A 19,906-nucleotide genomic window follows, 5' to 3' on the forward strand; every position below is an offset into this window, starting at 1 on the left:
GCTGCCCCGCCCCTGGGCTGTGGCAGAGCCCCGCCCCCAGGAGTTGCCCCGCCCCTGGGCTGTGCCAGAGCCCCACCCCCAGGAGCTGCCCTGCCCATGGGCTGTGTCAGAGCCACGCCCCCAGGAGCTGCCCTGCCCCCGATCTGAGCCAGAGCCCCACCCCCAGAAGCTACCCCGCCCCCGGCCTGTGCCAGAGCACCACTTCCAGGAGCTGCTTCGCCCCCGCTCTGTGCTGAGCCTCGCCAACAGGAGCTGACTCGCCTCCAGGCTGGGCCAGAGCCACTCTCCCAGAAGCAGCCCCACCATGGGTTGTGCCAGAGCCCCGCCCCCAGGAGCTGCCCCGCCCCCGAGCTGAGCCAGAGCCCCGCCCCCAGGAGCTGCCCGCACCTGGGATGTGTCAGAGCCCCGCCCCCTGGAATTTCCCCATGTTGGGTCTCTGAGCTTTGTTCTCCTGCCGCCTTCTTCCCAGCATCCCCTGCTCCCAGCTGCTCCCTTCCTGTGTCTGCAAACACCCTCCTCCCCCTGGGGCTGGCTGCAGTGCTAGCTGAGGCTGACTCCAGTGGCTGAAGTTGCCTCCATCTCTGCTTCACCTGGAGGGGGAGAGACGAAGAGAGGAGATGGTCCCAAGGTGTGAAACCAGAATCAGGGAGCAAGGAAAGAAGGACTGTTTGGAAAGGTGGGGTTTTTGCGAGGGGAGTTGATCCAGATGGAGTCAGAAGAAGTTGAGCAGCAGAGGCTCAGGGAAATTGAGGGGAACCCCCTGGGTTTCTCAGTGTTGGCCAGGGTTTGTACAGCACCTTGCATAATATGGGGTCTGATGTCAGTCATGGTCTGTGCAGCACCTGGGAGCCCTGATGTCTGTTTCCTGATCACAGGCGCTGGGAATGGAGAGAGGGAAACCTCAGCACCTGAAGGTTAATGCAGCCCTATGTGCAACCCCTGCTAGGGTGATCCGACAGCAAATGTGAAAAATTGGGACGGTGGTGGGGGTAATAGGCACCTATATAAGAAAAAGACCCAAAAATCGGGACATCCAGTCATGCTTGTCCCTGCTGTTCTCATAAGGGGTCGGCTTAGAGTGGGTTTCGCTACACTTGCAGCTGTACAGCACTGGGAGTTAAAACTGTCTTCCTACAGCTGTGTAGGGAAAGCGCTGCAGTGTGGACACACTGACAGCTACCAGCACACTGTCATAGCTACATTTGCAGCGCTGTTGGGAGTGGTGCATTATGGGCAGCTATCCCAGCATTCAAGTGGCTGCATCGTGCTTTTCAAAAGAGGCTGGTGGGGTGGAGTGTGACACGGAGCGTGGGGGAGACAGAGAGAGTGGATTTTTGGAGCTGACACTGTGTCAGCTCCCTGCCTGGCAAGTTCAAGCCCCCTCCCTCACCCCTTTCTCATTCACTAAATGCAAATAGCCGCCTTTGTTTTTTTCCTCACAGACCAGATAAGCCGCTAATCCAAAACAGACCCCCCCCCTCGTGCCCACCCGGCTGCTTCTCTCCTCAAGCAAACACCAGCTGTGGGTGTTCCAAAGGGATCCTCCTGCCTCTGCTCATTCACTGCAAACAGTAACTGTGTTTGGTCTTTAGATAAGCAGTTCCGGGAGCCTTGAGCTCACAACAAAACAAACAGAGGCATCACACCAAAACAAAGAGCGTTATCTCTACTTAAAAGCATTATGGGAAGGTTCCAGAGGTCAGTGACAGCGTAGTAAGATTAATCACTGTTTACACTGGCACCCCAGCGCTGCAGCGCCAGCTCTGTTCTCTTTATTTCTCTTGTCGAGGTGGAGCACATGCAGCACTGTAGCCAGGGAGATACAGCGCTGTATGTGCCTTGCCAGTGTGGACGGGGAGTAAGTTACAGCGCTGTAAAGCCACCACCTGCACTGTAACTCTCCAGTGTAGCCAAGGCCTGAGTTGTAGTAATAATAGCAGCCAAGAATCCGGTGGCACCTTATAGACTAACAGACGTATTGGTGCATGAGCTGTCGTGGGTGAATACCCACTTTGTCAGATGCAACAATAGTCCCATATGGGCTAGTGGCCGGATTCCTGGTTTTCACCCAGGTGGCCTGGGTTCAACTTCTGGTGTGGGAAGAGTGCACAGCTTTTGCCCAGAGTGGAGGCAGGAAATGAAAGGAACAGGAAGGGATCTTGCCAGCAGGGGAGTTAGATAGTGTGGGGAGGGGACCCCAGAAGTGGGGGTGGGGCAGTGGTTTGGGGGGAGATGAGGGAAGGATCCCAACAGTGTGGGAAGCTGACAACCTGGAGAGCACAGGCCTGGCATGGGGACCTGGAAGAGTGAATGTGTCCCTCTAAACCCATCAACTGCAGACTAGGCAGGCTTGGAAGAATTGCGTATTTGTTGGTAAATGTCAATTTCTGTGTAAACACACAACCCAATGGCAAAATATTTCCATCAATAATCCTCAAAATTGACAGATGGGCAAAGTAAGAAACATGCTGCTTGAGAACTTATCATGTTGTAGGAGCAGCAGTGATCTGTATGCTCGGTATAACCTGTATGCTCAAAAGGTCTGTTAAACTCACCCCCTCCCCCAGCTTGTGTCCTTTCCCTCTTTGAATGCCTGTGAAGTGGCTTTCCCACTCTCCTTTGTACCTCCAGTGAATGCCCTTCACCCGGCCCATCTGGCCAGTGGTTTGCTGTGTTACATTCTATTGCACCTCAGGAAGACTGATCTTCATCCTACCGTCCATCGCTGCGCTGTGGGACACTTACCTTAAAGGATCCTGACATCTCCAGTGCCAGGCCTGTCCTGGGAGCGTGAGTATGAGTGTGACACCCTCCCCCATCCCTTATTTTGAGCTTAGCTATCAAGCTAATAAATGTGCTGCTTTCCACCAAACTCTGGGGGGGAGGGGCATTATTAGTCCTCTCTAAGCTTACTAACTGACCCAATTTTGGGTCACACAAGCAACATTGTTTGATCTGTTATTGTACCAAAGGGGGAGATGGTTGTCTATAAAGGAGGGTGAAGACTAAATGCCTCTGATGAGAATGGGATTTGAACCCATGCAGGCAGAGCATAATGGGGTAGCAGTCCATCACCTTAACCACTCGGTCATCTCATCTGAGCTGTCAAAAAACGGACAGGAGGAGAAATCTAAGGCCGGCAGAGATAGGGACACTAAGGAGTTTTTAAATACTAAGTGTAAGCAGGGTCTGAATGAGCTCCCCTCTCTAACCTAGTGAGGAGCTGGGGAAAGACTTCAGGAACAGACCGTGTTTGCATAGACACACCTACTCTGCCTAGCTATGCAGCATGATGAGGCCGCTTCCCTAAAATGACCAGTTTGGGATGGTCTTGGGTTACAAATCACTTTAGGATTGAGTGGAATGACATGTTATTCTCCTTCCTGTATGAGTGAAGGGCAGCAGAACATACCTAGTCCGTCCTCATGGAGGGGTAGGTGAGTGAGGAATAGCTTTTATTGCACTGCAGAGAAGTGATTGAGGACGTCACCCTAAACCAGTGGTCCCCAAACATTTCACATTGTGCCCTCTTAGTCATGGCTGTGGCCCCTCGGAAGCCACGGTCAAGAACCGGGGCTGCGAGGAGTGGGGCTGTTGCTTGCTGGGGAGAGGGGTGAAGACAGGGGTAAAGAGGTCGATGCCGGGCTGGGAGCCAGAGTCTCAGGCTGAGGGTGGGGTTGGGGAAGAGCTGTGGCAGAGCGGTGCTGAGTGGTGCTCCCTCCCTGCCCTCCATGTGGGCTGGCTCAGGTCCTGAGGTGCCCCCATGAATGTTCCTCTGTGTCCCCCTAGGAGTCGCACCCCACATTATGGGGACCACTGAACCCTACTCGCTAAGCCAGGGCTAGTGATGCCAAACCCCCGGGAAAGGGAGAACAAGTGTGGGGGCCCCAGCACCAGAACCATGCCCCTACCTTCTGTCTGTGGCTCTACCCCGTTCCACCTCTTCCACCCATGGCCCCATCCACTGTCACCTCTGTTCCACTCCTTCCCCCACCAGCCCCACCCTATCACTCCTTTACCCCTGCCCCACTGTGGCCCTGAGACCAGAGAAGCTCTGTGTCCCTGCTGAAGCCCCCGGGCTGTAGCAGGGAGTGGGAGCTCCTCCAGCCCTGGGGCTGACATAGGGGAGACTTTTCCAGGGGGACCTAACTTGGCCAGGGCCCCTGGTCATGGGCCCCACTGTCCCCTTGGGGATGCAAGGTTTGGGGAGGCTGAGCCCCCTTGTCATAAACAGATAGCTAAGGGTTAATGTTCTTTTACCTATAAAGGGGTAACACCAGTAACCTAAAACACCTGACCAGAGGACCAATCAGGAAACAAGACTTTTTCAAATCTGGGTGGAGGGAAGTTTGTGTGTGAGTTCTTTGTTCTTTGTCTTGTGTCTGTGGCCTCTTGGCTATGAGAGTGATTTTTCTACCTCCTGCCTTTCTAATCTTCTGTTTCCAAGTTGTAAGTACAAAGATAATAAGACAATAAGTTTATATTGTATTTTTTGTATTTACATGTGTGTAGTTGCTGGAATGTTTAAATTGTATTCTTTTTGGATAAGGCTGTTTATTCATTTTTTTCTTTTAAGCAAATAACCCTGTATTTGTCACCTTAATACAGAGAGACCATTTTTATGTCCTTTTCTTTCTTTTTATATAAAGCTTTCTTTTTAAGACCTGTTGGATTTTTTCTTTAGTGGGGACTCCAGGGAATTGAGTCTGCAGCTCACCAGAGAATTGGTGGGAGGAAGAAGTCAGGGGGAAAATCTCGTTGTGTTAGATTTACTAGCCTGACTTTGCATACCCTCTGGGTAAGGGGGAAGAGAGATTAGCTATCTCCGTACTTCTATTTCCAGGACTGGAAACAGGGAGGGGGGAGTCCCTCTGTTTAGATTCATGGAGCTTGCTTCTGTATATCTCTCCAGGAACCCAGGGAGGGAACACCTGGAAGGGAGGAGGGGGAAGGGAAATGGTTTATTCCCCTTTGTTGTGAGACTCAAGGCATCTGAGTCTGGGGGTCCCTCGGGGAAGGTTTTGGGGAGACCACAGTGAGCCAGGCACTGTATAAATCCCTGGCTGGTGGCAGCTTTACCAGGTCCAAGCTGGTAACTAAGTTTGGAGGTTTTCTTGCTAAAACCCATATTTTGGACGCTAAGGTCCAAATCTGGTAAAAAATGTTATGACACCCCTCCCCCCTGAGCCTCCATTACGAGCCGCCCAGGCTACCACTGCTCAGTGTGTGGCCAGTCTCTGTGTTTTCTGTTGCGTGTTCTGGGGAGCCTGGCCTGCCTTAGGGGTGGGGCCCCCCGACAGCCGCCCAGGGCTCCAGGGGTCAAAGGGCACCGTGTGGCAGTGCAAAGGTGTTCACTGCTCTCCCCTGCCCCAATGCTCCTCCATGGGTCCATAGAGGTTTGAGGGGAGTGAGGAGCAACCCTATGTGCTCCATGCGTCCTGGTCACTTTTCCCACCTGGGCTGTGCTGTGAGGGGAGCATCAGAAGCTGCTGCTCTCTGCCCTCCCGCTATGCAGCCCAGCTGAGGAAAGTGACCTGGATGCAGGGAGCTCGGATGATCTCACTTCTTGCCCCCACATCCCACAGCCCCTACGGGTGCCCAGATGAGCAGCGTTCCAGGGAGGAGTGGGGGGCAGCAATGCCAGCTGCTCCATGCACACAGGTCAGTCTCCCCATGTGGGTGCAGAAGGGGGTGCAGGGGTTTCTGTGATGCCTATTCTATCAATATCGTCACTCAATACCAGACACTCAAATTCACCCGTCTTAGTACTTAGACATCTAGCGTTTGTATTTAAGCACTTCTAAAATGTGTCCCATTTTAGCTGTCTGCTATTACATGATGTAATTGAGGGAGACTTTCTCATTTCACTGTTTCTCATCAGAACCTACCTGTACATTATCATCTTCCATCCTCTCCACCTTACTAGGCTATAGAGAATCCCTGTGAATAGTTCCTCTCCTAACGGATGTCTCTGTCTGAACCCTGTGCTCCTCAGTGCCTGTCGGCTTTCCCCAGCTCTGAGGCTGTGTCTACACTGCGCACCTTACCACGGTGCAGCTGTGCCACTCTAACCATGCCATTGTAAGGTGAGCTGTGTGGCCATCCTTATCGCTGGGAGAGAGCTTCCCCGGCAACAAAGCCGAACTACCTCCAATGAGGGGCAGGAGCTTCATCACCGGGAGCACAGCTCCACCTATGAAGTGCTGTTCACACTGCCGCTTTTCATGGCTCAAATTTTGGCATTTGAGGAGTGTTTTTTCTCACCGCAGAGAGACAAAATTTTTAGCAACAAAAGCCGAAATTTAAAAAAAACTCCTCTGCAACCTATTTAATTTTACCTTTATACAACCTTTATACAGCCTCCAGTTTTGGTGTCCTCATTTGAAAAAGATGTTGTGAAATTGTAGCTAGGGCAGCAAAGAGCCACCAAATGTTCTGAGGGCTGGAGAAAAATGCCTTCCAGTGAGCTATTGAAAGAGCTCAACCTGTTTAGCTTATCAAAAGAAGATTGAAAGGTGATTTCATTGAAGTGTTGCAGTGTCTTAATGGAGAGAAAAGATTGGGTATTTACGGGCTCTTGAATGGAGCAGAGAAAGGCATAACAAGACCCAATGGCTGGAAAGTGAAAAGAGACAAATTCATATTACAACTAACGCACAAATAGTCAACAGTGAGGATGATTCACCACAGGAACAAGCTACCAAGGAAATTGGTGGATTCACCATCTCCTGATGTCATTTAATGAAGACTAGATGCCTTTCTGGAATGTGTTTGCCCCCAAAGTAGCTCTTGTGTCATACAGGAGGCCTGTGATATGCAGGTTAGACACTCTAATGGTTTCTTCTGACCATGAATTCGACTAATTTCTGAAAAACTGAGTGTAGCATTGGGAGCAGCGTCTGATGTTTTCCTGTCTAGCCGGCTTGCTGCCTAGAATGAATGCTCCTTGAGTGGGGTGATCCACATGGAGTAGCTCAAACCTCCAAAGTGCCTGGCCAGGGGCAGGACATTAGCTCAGCAAGGGAGGGGTGTGGCAGTGACATCACAAAGGCCTTTTGCAGGACCTGAGACTATTGGTCAAAGGCGGTGGGGAGGTGGTGACCTCACAGAGAGATGCTGACATCAGCCAGGCAGGAAAGGGGCAAGGGGCCAGGGAAACCTCAGAGACCTCTGTGGCTTTGGTTCAGCACGTTTCCTTCTCCAGGTCTCTCTTTGAGGACTGAGAGATTATTTGGGGTCATGGACGTGAGCGCCAGGAGGAACCTCTTTCGAGTTTCCTCCTTCCCTTTTAGTGATTTTACTAGAAAACAGCCGTCCCTGTTTGGAAGGTAAGAGCCTCCTGGAGCTTTGAAACCTGTTCAGTCTGATCTATCTGGTGACAAGTGAATTCTAGGCATTGAAAACACGAGCTTAAGGAGGCAGAATTTTATTGCGCACCTGGGATTTTGTCCCTTAGAATCACTGGGGACATTAGGGTTTGTCCTTTTTGTTTCACCTCTTCCTCCATCCCTCCCTCCTCTTCTTCTCTTGCTTCTTTTGTCCTTTCTCCTGTTCCCTTCCCAACAACAGGAAGGAGGGGTGTGTGTGTGTGTTGCGGGGAAGTCCTCTGCAGCTCCCACTATGGAAGGTCCAACCAAAAATGTGGGACTGAAATAGTGCTCGGGTAGTGATCCCCACCAGTGACCTGGGCCATCCTTTGGGCTCTCTGGTGAGAACCCTCAGTCTCTACCCTGATTGACTGAGCAGGGGATTATTGACAGGGTGGAGACTCAGATCCTTGTTGTTCTCTTTTAAGATCAAGTAAATAAGTCAGAACCAGTTCTATCTTTGATTAATTTTGCTGCTTCTCTGCATTAATTGTCTCTGAGCAGTTGATGATTCTCTCTAACATTGGAGTTTTCCTCAAATACTTGCTGAATAATTACTGTCACTGTTGTTGGTCTGGAGCTCATCTGAGAGCACAGTATTCAGGTCATTCAATGTCTGAAATTCAAGATCCGATGGTTAGTTTGAAAATCAGGGCTCTTCGGTCCTATTCCCAACACTGCCTCTGACGGGCTGTGTGACCTAAGACAAGTCAATTCTCCTTTCTCAGCCTTAGCTTCTCCCTCTCTCAAGTAGGGGTAATAATGATCCGCTCTTACCTACCTCATGGTGGGTGAAGGATGTGGATCCATTGGGGACTGTCACTAAAAGTAGTGCATAATATGAGGTTTCCCATCATGTTTACTCAGAGCAGATTATGACATAATAGATTAGATGAAATAGTCTATTTTATTTGTATTTTTTAATTTTGAAATTGTTAATAGTATCAACGACTTAGCTCAGATTGAAGCATCTTATCAAACGGTTGAGATGTAAGTGTCTCCACTTTGTGTGCGAGGAGACAATTTAACACACTCTGACAAAGAGGAGATGCTTTTGTTTTGCAACAAAATATTTTTGCAAAGAACTTTCATCTCACTTGTTATGATTTTGAGAAACAAACTGGTTTAGTCTGAATGGGATTTTCGGACAGAAAGTTTGAAAGAAATTTTCCCACCATCTCCATTCCTGGGCTCTATCCCTGCCTCTGGGGTGTTTTCGTCTGTTAGAACAAGAGTCAGAACTGGTGGCTTCTCTTTCTGGCTCTGCCACCGCCTTGCTCTGTAGGCCTTGGGTAGGTCACTTCCCTTCTCCCATCTGTCCAATGGAAAGAGGAACAGTTCTTGAACAATGGGCAGTTTAGAGCCCAAGTGAGATAAGGGGCGTTAAAGCCCTCCGTGAAGGAGAAAGGGGAGTTTCAAAGTGTTTAGCACCAAGGAATTCTAAAGTTTGCTAAAATATCTAGTTTGTGGAAACAAGAAATGGTCAGGGCCAAACTTATTAACCACTGCCTTTTTAAAGCCCATTCAAAGATGTGAGTCCCTATCTTTTAGGTACCTTTGGTTCTTTGCCAGCAGCAGAGAAGAGGTTCCTGCCTCCGTTTTTGTGGCCTTAACAAACCAGGTGTTGTGACCCAGTTCTTGTCTGAGATCCCTGAAAAAGAACATCTTCCCATCCATGAATAAGAAAGGACCTATCTTTCAAAGGGGAACAAAAAGACCTCTGGGACTTACAGACTAGCTAGCCTGACTGCCATAGATGGAGAGATCCTGCAATACATTCTTAAACACTCAGTTTGTCAGCAGCACCTACAGGATAATTTGGTTCTTATGACTAGTGAGCGTGGATTTGTCAAGAACAAATCATTCCAAACCAATCCTCTTTCCTTCTTTGGCAGGGTTCTGGGCCTGGTGGAGGTGGGTAAACAATAGATGGGATCTAGCTTGGTGTTACTAAGGTTTTTGACAGAGTCCCGTAGGACATTCTCTGAAGCAAACGAGGGAAATGTAGTCCAGCTGCAATCAGTGTAATGCGGGTGCAGAGCTGGTTGAAAGCCCAGACTCCAGGAGCCCTTCTCCATGTTTGGCTGCCCAATGGAGAGGGTGTACCTAGTGGGTCTGGCAGGTATCAGTCCGGTGTCAGGTACTATTCTATATTTTCATGAATGATTTGGAAAATGGAGTGGAGAGCATGCTTCTAAAATTTACAACTGACACCAAGCACTTTGGAGCACAGGATTGAAATTCAAAACACCCTTAACAAATTGGAGACTTGGTCTTCTTGAGCCAAACTCCATGGTTAGGGCTCTCTCTCTACACTGGGCTGAAGTGAAAATCCAGAGCCAAGCACTCCTCTTGGGCAGTGAGCTCCGACCTTGATTAGTCAGATGCTGCTTAGCACTGTCAGAGCAGCTTTTGCTGGGGGATTCTCCCAGCACTTTCCAATAGCGGGAAAGTATGAAATCCCCATTTGACTGCTGGGGACAGAGCCCGAGAGTGGGGAGCAACTTGCCCAAAGTCCCCAGGAAAAGGAAAAGAACCAGCAGTGGAACCAATAGGAAACCCAGCAATGGAACTCAGGAGTCCTGGGGGTGTGCTATGGTGACCAGATGTCACAATTTTATAGGGACAGTCCGAATTTTGAGATCCTATTACCCCCCATGCCGTCCCGATTTTTCACACTTGCTGTCTGGTCACCCTAGGGTGTGCACATGTGTGGATCCCAGCTGCTCCCTGCCCCCCTCATTGAAGCAGATGTGCAGGGTTACTGCCCTGGGAAGTGCAGGGCACCAGTGGATGTGGGGTTGGCTGGAGGTAGGGTCTGGCTTCAGGCAGGGCAAGGGCTGCGGGGCTGGCTGGCTTCAGGCAGGGGGGTGCATCAGGGGTTGGCCGGAGACAGGGCAGGGAGGATGCGGCTGGTGCAGGCAAAGCAGAAGGTGCAGGGCTGGCTGGAGACAGAGGCTGACTGCGGGAAGGGCAGGGCAGGGGGTGCAGGGCTGGCTGCAGGCAGGGCGTGGGGCAGGGCCGGTGCAAGGATGTTTCATGCCCGAGGCGAAACTTCCACCTTGCAACCTCCCCCAGCACCCCTGCCCTGAGGCGCCCCAACCGTGGCAGCTCCCCCCTCCCCCCGAGGATCCCCTCTTGTGACAACTCCCCTGCTCTCCCCTGCGGCACCCCCCTCGCCTCAGCTCTCCCCTGCTCTGAGCATGTGCACCTCAAGCACGCCGTGGCCGCTTCACTTCTCCCACCTCCAAGGCTTGCGGCGCCTAAGCCTGCCAGGCAGTCAAGCACCCTCCTCTGAGCCACAGCAGCCCTGACAGTTGACAATAGAGGCACCTGAACCCCTGAGTTCCTTCAATGTGTCCCCCTCCGGGGTCTGGCTCCGATCACCAGATACTCGGGGTATGTCTATACCACCTGCCGAATTGGTGGGCAGCGATCTATCCAGCGGGGGTTGATATATCGCGTCTAGTGTAGATGCAATACATTGAGTGCTTTCCCCTCGCCTGCTGTACTCCAGCTCGGTGAGAGACGCAGGAAGAGTCTACGGGGAGCTGTAGCAGTCAACTCTCCGCGACTGTGACATTATAAGTATAATCTAATATCTCATTGAAAGGTGACATGGCCTGAAAGAGTTAATTAACTCACCTCACCGGCTGACCAGACCCGTGGGTGAACCTTAAAAATTGGTTAACAAGATATGTAAATGAACAGAGCTTTGAAATGCAAGTCTGCAGTGTTAGAAGTAGAAGGGGATGTGTTTGCTCAGGTCTTGTGATGTCAGCAAACAAGTCTTGTCTATTGCTATAGTTTTAATTCAAAGAGCGAAAAAAGAATATTAACATTTATGATAATACTTGAGTGAAACAGTATTATTGTCTGTGTCTCTTCGAAGGTTGTGGTAATCTGTATCTGAACTGTTTGATGGATGTACTAATTGCCAGGATGTTTGGAAGAAGAGTTAAGTCTATTGTTTTCTCAGGCTGAAAGGCTGCTGAAAATGTATAAGAACCTGGGACACGATCCTTCTTCATCTCAGATCTGCTTTGGGTTTCAAGAGGGGAAAACCTTAAGCCACAAGGATTGAGAACCCCAGTCATTGACTGGAGCCACCCTGAATATGGACATTGGATTATAACCTATGGAATATTTTTCGAAGGACTTCTGGCAACTACAAGCTCATCTCTACTGTGTATCTGAATCTCTAAAATTGAATTCAAGTCTATATGTCTATTAATCTTTTAACCAACACTCTCTCTCTTTTCTTTTCTAATAAATTTTAGCTTAGTTATTAAGAATTGGCTATAGCATGTATTTTAGGTAAAATGTAAGTTATAATTCAACCTGGTTATGTGGCTGATCCTTTGGGATCAGAAGAATCTTTTCTTTTATATGATGAAGTAAGATTTTCAGGAATCATCATCATATCAAACAGGTGTGTCTGGACGGAGGCCTGAGGCTGTGTACTTTAAGGGAACTGCATGGTTTAAACTTCTAAGTAACCAGTGAGGTACTACAGAAGCTGTTTTGTGCTGGCTTGGTAAATCTAAGTATTGAAATAACCAGCAGCGTTTGGGATTTGTCTGCCCTGTTTTGTTTGCAATTCACTCTGATTGAGTGAGCTGAGCTGGCTCCCACGGGCAGCACCGTCACACCTACATCCAGGCTGCAGGGGTCCGGGGGATCTTAGGGGCCTTGGGGTGCACAGATACCTATGTCCAGGCCATAGGGGTCTCTGGGGGGCTTAGAGAGTTTGGCGGGGACACAGATGCCAATCTCCATGCTCTAGGGGTCCCGGGGGGGGTTAGAGGGTTCGTGGGGGGCACATATTCCTACATCCAGGCTTTAGGGGTACCAGGGGTGCTTACGGGGTTAGTGGGGGGCAAAGATACCTACCTCCAGGCTGGAGGCATCCTGGGAGTCTCAGGGGATTTGTGGGGACCAAACATACCTATGTCCAGGCTGTAGGGGTACCAGTGGGTTTTAGGGGTTCGGGTGGGCACAGATACGTATGTCTAGGCTGTATCGGTCCCAGGGGGGGATAGAGGTTTCATGAGGGGCACAGATATCTACGTCCAGATTGTAGATGTCCCGGGAGTGGGGGGCTAGGGGGGTTGTGGGAGTGTAAATACCTATATCCAGGCTGTAGAGGTTCCTGGGGGCTTAGAGGGTTTCTGAGGGGCACATATACCTACATGCACACTGGAGTGTCCCAGGGGGCTTCTGGAGTCTATATGGGGTACAGATACCAATGTTCTGGCTGTATAGATCCCTGGGGGGCTTAGGGGGCTTGTGGGGGGCACAGATACCTAAGTTCACGCTGGAGGGGTCTCTGAGGGTCTTAGGTGTTTGGTGGAGGGCACAGATACCTACGTCCAGGCTGCAGGGGTCCCGGAGGGGCTTAGGGTCTGTCACGGAGTGTGGGGGAGTCCGGTTCCGCACCCTTCTTCCTGAGACTCACAGTGACTCTCAGCCAGCCAGTAAAACAGAAGGTTTATTGGACAACAGGAGCGAAGAATACAGCAGAGATTGGAGGCACAAGCAGGACCCCACAATCAAGTCCTTCTAGGGGTTCAGGAAACTTAGTTCCCAGTTTGGGAATCCCTGAATTCCAACCAGTGAGACTAAAACTGAAACTGAACTAACCCAACTCCCTCCAGCCGGCCATTTCCTGTGTCCAGCTTCCCGGGCAAAGGTGCTGACACCTCCCCCCGCCTAGCTCAGGTTACAGGCTGAGCACGTGTCCAGTCCTAACGTCACCCCCTGCTCTCCCATCCCCCACACAGACAGTCCCTACTCCATCACAGTAGTGCACAGAGCATTTCCCGCATGCAGCAACAGTGACACCGTGTGGCCACGCAGGGTAATGCGCAGAGCATTTCCCGCATGGAGCATCATTGACACCTTGTGACCACACCAGGTAATGCACAGAGTATTTGCTGCATCGTGCAACAATCACACCATGTGGCCACGCAGGGTAATGCACAGAGCTTTTCCCTCATGGAGCAACGGTGACACCGTGTGGCCACACAGAGTATTGCACAGAGCGTTTCCTGCATGGAGCAACAGTGATACCATGGGCCCATGCAGAGTAATGAACAGAGCATTTTCTGCATGGCCTACAGTGGTTCCATGTGGCCATGCAGGGTAATGCACTGAGCATCATGCCTATGTAGAGGCTGTAGAGATCCCTGGGGGGCTTAGGGGTCATGGGGTGCACAGATAGCTACGTCCAGTCTGGAGACGTTCTGGTGGGCATTAGAGGCTTCATGAGGGGCACAAATATCTACGTCAGGGCTGGAGAGGTCCCTGGATGGCTTAGGGGGTTGTGGTGAGCACAGATACATACGTCCAGGCTGTAGGGGTCCCTGGGGGTTTAGGGAGTTGGTAAGGATCATAGAAACCTACGTATGGTCTGGAGGGGTCCCTGGAGGACTTAATGGGTTGTGGTTGCGCAGATACCTACGTACCGTTTGGAGGGGGCCCTGGGGAGCTTAGGGGTTTGTGTGGCGTAGAAATAGCAACATCCAGGCTGTTGGGGGCCCTATGGGTCTTAGAAGGCTGGTGGGGGGCAGAGATACCTATGTAGATACTGGAGAAGTCCTGGGGAGGGCTTAGGGGGTTCCTGGAGGTCACAAATATCTACGTCCAGGCTGGAGGAAGTCTGGGCGTATTAGGGAGTTGTGGGGGGGCACAGATACCTATATCGAGGCTGTAGGGGTCCTGGAGTTGCTTTCGGGCATTTTGGGGTACAGATACCTACTTCCATGCTGTAGGGGTCGCTGGGAGGATCAGTGGGTTCGTGAGGGTGCACAGATATCTACGTCCGGGCTATAGGGATCCTGGGGGGGGGGCTTAGGGGTTTGTAAGGGGCACAGATACATTTATCCAGACAAGAGGGGTTCTAGGGACCTTAGGGGGTTCATGCTGGGCACAGATACCTGCGTCTAGGCTGGAGGGGTTTCGGGGGTCTTAGGAGGGTTGTGTGGGCACAGAAACCTATGCCGATGCTGGAGGGGTCCTGTCATGTCTTAGCAGATTCGTGGGGTCAGAAATACCTACATCTAGGCTGGAGGGGTCCTGGGGGGATTAGGTGTGTTGGAGGGGGGGATCATATACCTACATCCTGATGGTAGGTGGCCCTGGGTAGCTTAGGCAGTTTTTGTCGGTCACAGATACAAACATCCATGCTGTAGGGGTCCCGAGGGACTTTGTGGGGCTCTAGGGGTCACAGATACCTACCTACAGTCTGGAAGGGTCCTGTGGGTATTAGGGGGTGTGTGGGGCGTACAGATGCCTACATCTGGGCTTGTGGGTTCCCTGGGGGGCTTAGAGGTTTGTGGAGAGCACAGATACCATTATCCAGGCTAGATGGGTCCTGTTGGGATTAGGGGGTGGTGGGGGGAACAGATACCTATGTAAGCAGAATCAAGATGAACTCTACCCTGACATCTGGTGGTGAATTATGGCAAGTGTGGAAAAGAATTTCAGGGTCTGATCATGTTTTCATAGACACACCCACCGTGCCTGACACGGCCACGGCAGCCTTGGATGGTTACTTTGGCAGCTATGGTATCCCCAGTTTATTTGTTGTTGGGGTGTGAGATGTGGAGTTTTTCACTCTTATTGTGTGGATGAGGAACTGTGAAACAGCTTTGAGACAGGGACTCTCATCATCAATTGAGTGGCACTCACTAGACAAGGGAGTGGGCTCCTTGGGTGAGCCAGAAACACCAATTGCATCTTCTTTTCTTTTAACAGTTGAATAGTAGAGCTGGTTTTTGAATTTCTTAATAATTTAAGATCCAGATTCCTGAGCTGAAGTCATTAAAGTGCTGTGTTAACTAGTGGGGGAGTTTGAAACTATATTGCAGAACAGCTGATGGAGAAGAGCAGTTTGTGGGACACTTGGAATGGCTCACGGAGTGAAGTAAGCTAAGCAGTTTTTGGAGACAGCTGGAGGAGATCACAGGTTGGCTGGTGGAGCAGAGCAGCTGGTGGACTGAGCTGAGCAGATTTTGGGGAAGGTAGAAGCAGAATCCCACGGATAAGCAGGGCAGTCAGCAGTGGACCACATAAGGTGCCCCTTTCTACCCAGGCTGGCAGGGGGAAAAACCTGCAGATAGACTCTTGAACTCTGGGGCTGCGGGACTGTGGATGATTATGGGGTTTCTGGAGTCTTGAAATATTTGAGGTATTGTACTTTGGAGTCTTGGGGTGATTTGGGGATTGCTAGACTCTAGAGCCCAGGGAAAAGGACACGGCCTAGTTGAGATGCTTTCCCAATTTAATGCTATGTTGTTTATCTCACATTATTAAACATTTTCTTCTACACCCAGACTCTGTGCTTGTGAGAGGGGAAGTATTGCCTCTTTGAGGCACCTAGGGGTTCATATGTAAAATTTTCCCATATCACTGGGTGAGGGCTCGAGCAGGTTTGCATTACGTAATAGGGAAGGGACCCCTATGTATTGAACCCAGTCCTAGCTGCTATCAATTCAGCCTGGCAGACTGGTTCCAACTATGTCCAGACTAAAGGGGTCCCTGGGGGGCTTAGGGGGTTCGTGGGGGGCACAGAGATCTATGTCCAAGCTGTAGGGGTCCCTGGGGGGCTCAGGGATTTGGTGGGGGCATAGATACCTACGTCCCAGCTGCAGGGGTCCCAGAGGGGCTTAGGGGGCGTCACGGAGTGTGGTGGAATCTGGCCCTGCATCCCTCTTCCTGGGACACACAGTGACTCAGCCAGCCAGTAAAACAGAAGGTTGTTTTGGCCAACAGGAACGAAGGATACAGCAGGGCTTTTGGGCACAACCAGGACCCGTCAGTCGAGTCCTTCTGGGGGTTCAGGAAGCTTAGTTCCCAGTTTGGGATTCCCTGAATTCCAACTACCCAGCTCCAAACCAAAACTGAACTAACTCCCTCCAGCTGACCCCTTCCTGTGTCCAGCTTCCTGGGCAAAGGTGCTCACCCTCTCAGCCCTGCCTACCTTGAGTTACAGGCTTAGGTCCTCTCCCTCACCTAAAGTCACACCCTGCTCTCTCATCTCCCACACAGACAGTCCCCACTCCATCACAGTAATGCCCAGAGCATTTCCCGCATGGAGCAACAGTGACACCGTGTGGCCACGCAGGGTAATGCACAGAGCATTTCCTGCATGGAGCAACTGTGACACCATGTGGTCACGCAGGGTAATGCACAGAGCGTCACACCTACGTAGAGGTTGTAAAGATCCCTGGGGGCTTAGGTGTCATGGGAGGTACAGATATGTACGTCCAGGCTGGAGGCATTCCGGAGGGCTTACGGGGGTTCGTAGGTTCACAGATACCTACATCCAGGATGGTTGGGACCCTGGGAGAGTTAGGGGGGTTGTGGGGGGTATAGGTACTTGCGTCCAGGCTGTAGAGGTCCTGGTGGGGATTAAGGGCTTCGTGGAGGACACCAATATCTACGTCCGGGCTGAAGGGTTCCCAGGATGTCTTAGGGGGTTGTGGTGAGCACAGTGATCCCTGGGGGTATAGGCACTAGGTGAGAGGCATAGATACCTATGTATGTCCTGGAGGGGTCCCTGGGGGAGGCTTAGTGGTATTGTAGGAGACACAGATACCTACGTCCAGGCTATAGGGATTCTGGGGTTGCTTAGGGCTTTGTGGGGTCACAGATACCTACATCCAGGCTGGAGGGGTCCCGGGGGGCTTAGGTGGTTTGTGGGGGGGCACAGATATGTACGTCCAGGCTGGAGAGGTTCCGGAGAGCATTAGGGGTTTTTGTGGATGGCAGAGATACCTATCTCCATACTCTAGGGGTCCCTGGGGGGCTTAGGGTTTTTTGGGAGGCATAGATATCTATGTTCAGGTTGGAGTGATTCCTGGGTGGTTTAGGGAGTTCCTGGGAGGCACAGATACCTAGGTCCATGCTGTAGGGGTCCCTGGGTGGATTAGGGATTTTCTGGGTGGCAGAGATACCTACGTCTAGGCTGTAGGGGTCCCTGGGAGGCTTAGGGGGTTTGTGGGGGGCAGAGATACCTACTTCCAGGCAAAAGGGATTCCAGGGGGAATTAGTGTGTTGGGGGGGCACAGATACCTAGGTCCAGGTTGGAGGGTTCACGAGGGGGGCTTAGGCAGTTTCTGTTGGGCACAGATATCTGCATCCGGGATGGAGGGGTCCCTGGGGGGGGCTAAAGGGGTTTCTGGTGGGCACAGATAACTACCTCCAGGCTGGAGAGGTTTCTCTGCAGTTAGGGGTTGTGTGGGGCACAGATACTTCCATCCAGGCTGGAGGGTCCCTGGGGGGCTTAACGGGTTCATGTGGGGCACAGATACCTAAGTCCAGGCTGGATGGGTCCAGGGGGGGCTTATGGGGTTCAGGGAGCACAGATACTTATCTCTAGGCTGTAGGATTCCCTGGTGGGCTTAGGGGCTTTTGGGGGGCCCCAGATACCTAAGTCTATGCTGTAGGCATCCCTACAGGTGCTTAAGGGTTCGTGGGGTGCACAGATACGAACCTCCAGGCTGTAGGAGTCCCAGGGGGGCTGTGGGGGTACAGAAACCTACATCTAGGCTGGAGGGGTCCTGGGGGGTATAGAGGGTTTGTGGGGGGCACAGATACCTAGGTCCAGGCTGTCGGGGTCCCGAGGAGATTAGGCGGTTCACTGGGGGCTCAGATACATCCAGGCTGGATGTGTCCCAAGGAGCTTAGGGGGTTTGTGGGGTGCTCAGACACCTGTGTCCAGGCTGTAGGGATCCCTGGGGGGTTAGAGGGTTCGTGGGGGTCACAGGTAGTTACGTTCAGGCTGAAGGGGTCGCTGGGACGTTTAGGGGGTTTGTGGGAGCAGAGATACCTACGTCCAGGCTAATAGGGTTAACGGGGGTGCTTAGGGGATCGGGGAAGACACAGATACCTACGTCCAGGGTCTAGGGGTCCCGAAGGGATTGGGGGTTGAGGGGGGAACAGATGCCGACGTCCTAGCTGAAGGGGTCCTGGGTGGTTTAGGAGGTTCCTTGGAGTCACAGATACTTACGTCCAGGATGTAGGGGTTCCTGGGGCATTCGGGGATTTCTGGGGGTCACAGATACCTACGTACAGACTGGAAGGGTTCCAGAGGGCTTAGGAGATTTATGGGGGGCACAGATACCAACATCCTGGCTGTAGGGGTTCCCATGGGGATTAGGTGGTTTATGGGGGGCACAGATACCAATGTCCTGGCTGTAGATGTTCCTCGACAGTGGCCCCAGGACTGGAAGAGCTCTCACTCCCTTCTATTACCTGGGGGCTGCAGCAGGGGCACAGAGCTTTTCTGGTCTCACTCCTTTACCCCTGCCCCACTGTGGCCCTGACACCAGAGAAGCTCTGTGCCCCTGCTGCAGCCTCTGGGCCATAGCAGGGAGTGGGAGTTCCTCCAGCCCTGGGGCCACCGTGAGGGAGACTTTTCCAGGGGGACCCAATTTGGCCAGGGCCCCCCCGGGACCCTGAAAGCCTGGATGTAGGGTTATATGCGACCACAGCCCCTCTATGCACCCCAGGAACATATACAGCCAGGACATTGGTATCTGTCAGAGGGAGATCTGTGTGTGTTAGATTTATTCGCCTGAGTTTGCATTCCCTCTGGGTGAAGAGGGAGGTAATTCTGTTTTCCAGGACTGGGAACGGGGATGGGGAGTCCCTCTGTTTAGACTCACGGAGTTTGCTTCTGTGTATCTCTCCAGGAGCATCTGGAGGGGGGAAGGGAAAAAGGTTTATTTCCCTTTGTTGTGAGACTCAAGGGATTTGGGTCCTGGGGTCCCCAGGGAAGGTTTTTGCGGGGACCAGAGTGCCCCAAAACACTCTAATTTTTTGGGTGGTGGCAGCCGTACCAGGTCCAAGCTGGTAACTAAGCTGGGAGGTTTTCATGCTAACCCCCATATTTTGGACGCTAAGGTCCACATCTGGGACTAAGTTATGACATGGTGTGCAGTGGTGAGATAGAATCCAGAAGCCAGTAGGAATATTATATTTTTCTTTTCTCTGCTAGGGGCTTTTTAGCAGAGAGAAACAGTTTGGTTTTAAAAGGGAACCAGAGAGAATTTTTTTTCCTGCTCTCTCTGGCAGCTGTGGCTTGCATATTAAGCAAGCAGCCATTAAAGAGACTATTTCGGGTCTTTTGTCAGACAATAGCCCTCCCATTAGGAGGCAAGTACCAGCACTATATACATGCAAATAAAGTGGTTTTTCTGGTTTACACAGAACACAGGCGAGAGATGGAAAAACACAAACAGGAACTAGAAATAAAACAAAAAGAGGTGGAGGGAAAGTTGTGTCTGAATCTTTGTCTGTCTGCCTGCTTTTCTCTCAGCTTTGAGAAGTGATTTCTGTTTTCTAATCTTCTGTTTCCAGTTGTAAGTACGAAAAGATCAGATAGAATTTATATGTTTCTTTTGTATTTACATGAATATAGTTGCTGGAGTGCTTTGGATTGTATTCTTTTTGAATAAGGCTGTTTATTCAATATTCTTTTAATCAATTGACCCTGTATTTGTCACCTTAATACAGAGAGACCATTTGTATGT

At 51.3% G+C, this 19,906-nt stretch overlaps 1 protein-coding gene and 1 non-coding gene across 3 annotated transcripts in view; both read right to left on the minus strand.

The window, feature by feature from the left end:
* LOC127058385 (zinc finger protein 30-like) overlaps positions 1-19,906 on the minus strand; it is a 338,295-nt gene that overhangs the window by 15,558 nt on the left and 302,831 nt on the right. The gene's annotated exons all lie outside the window — the stretch shown is intronic.
* Positions 3,017-3,098, minus strand: TRNAS-GCU (transfer RNA serine (anticodon GCU)). Its single transcript has one exon. It is a non-coding gene; the product is annotated as a tRNA-Ser (tRNA).

Source organism: Gopherus flavomarginatus, chromosome 9 (genome assembly GCF_025201925.1).
Source record: "Gopherus flavomarginatus isolate rGopFla2 chromosome 9, rGopFla2.mat.asm, whole genome shotgun sequence".
Lineage (NCBI taxonomy): Eukaryota > Metazoa > Chordata > Testudines > Testudinidae > Gopherus > Gopherus flavomarginatus.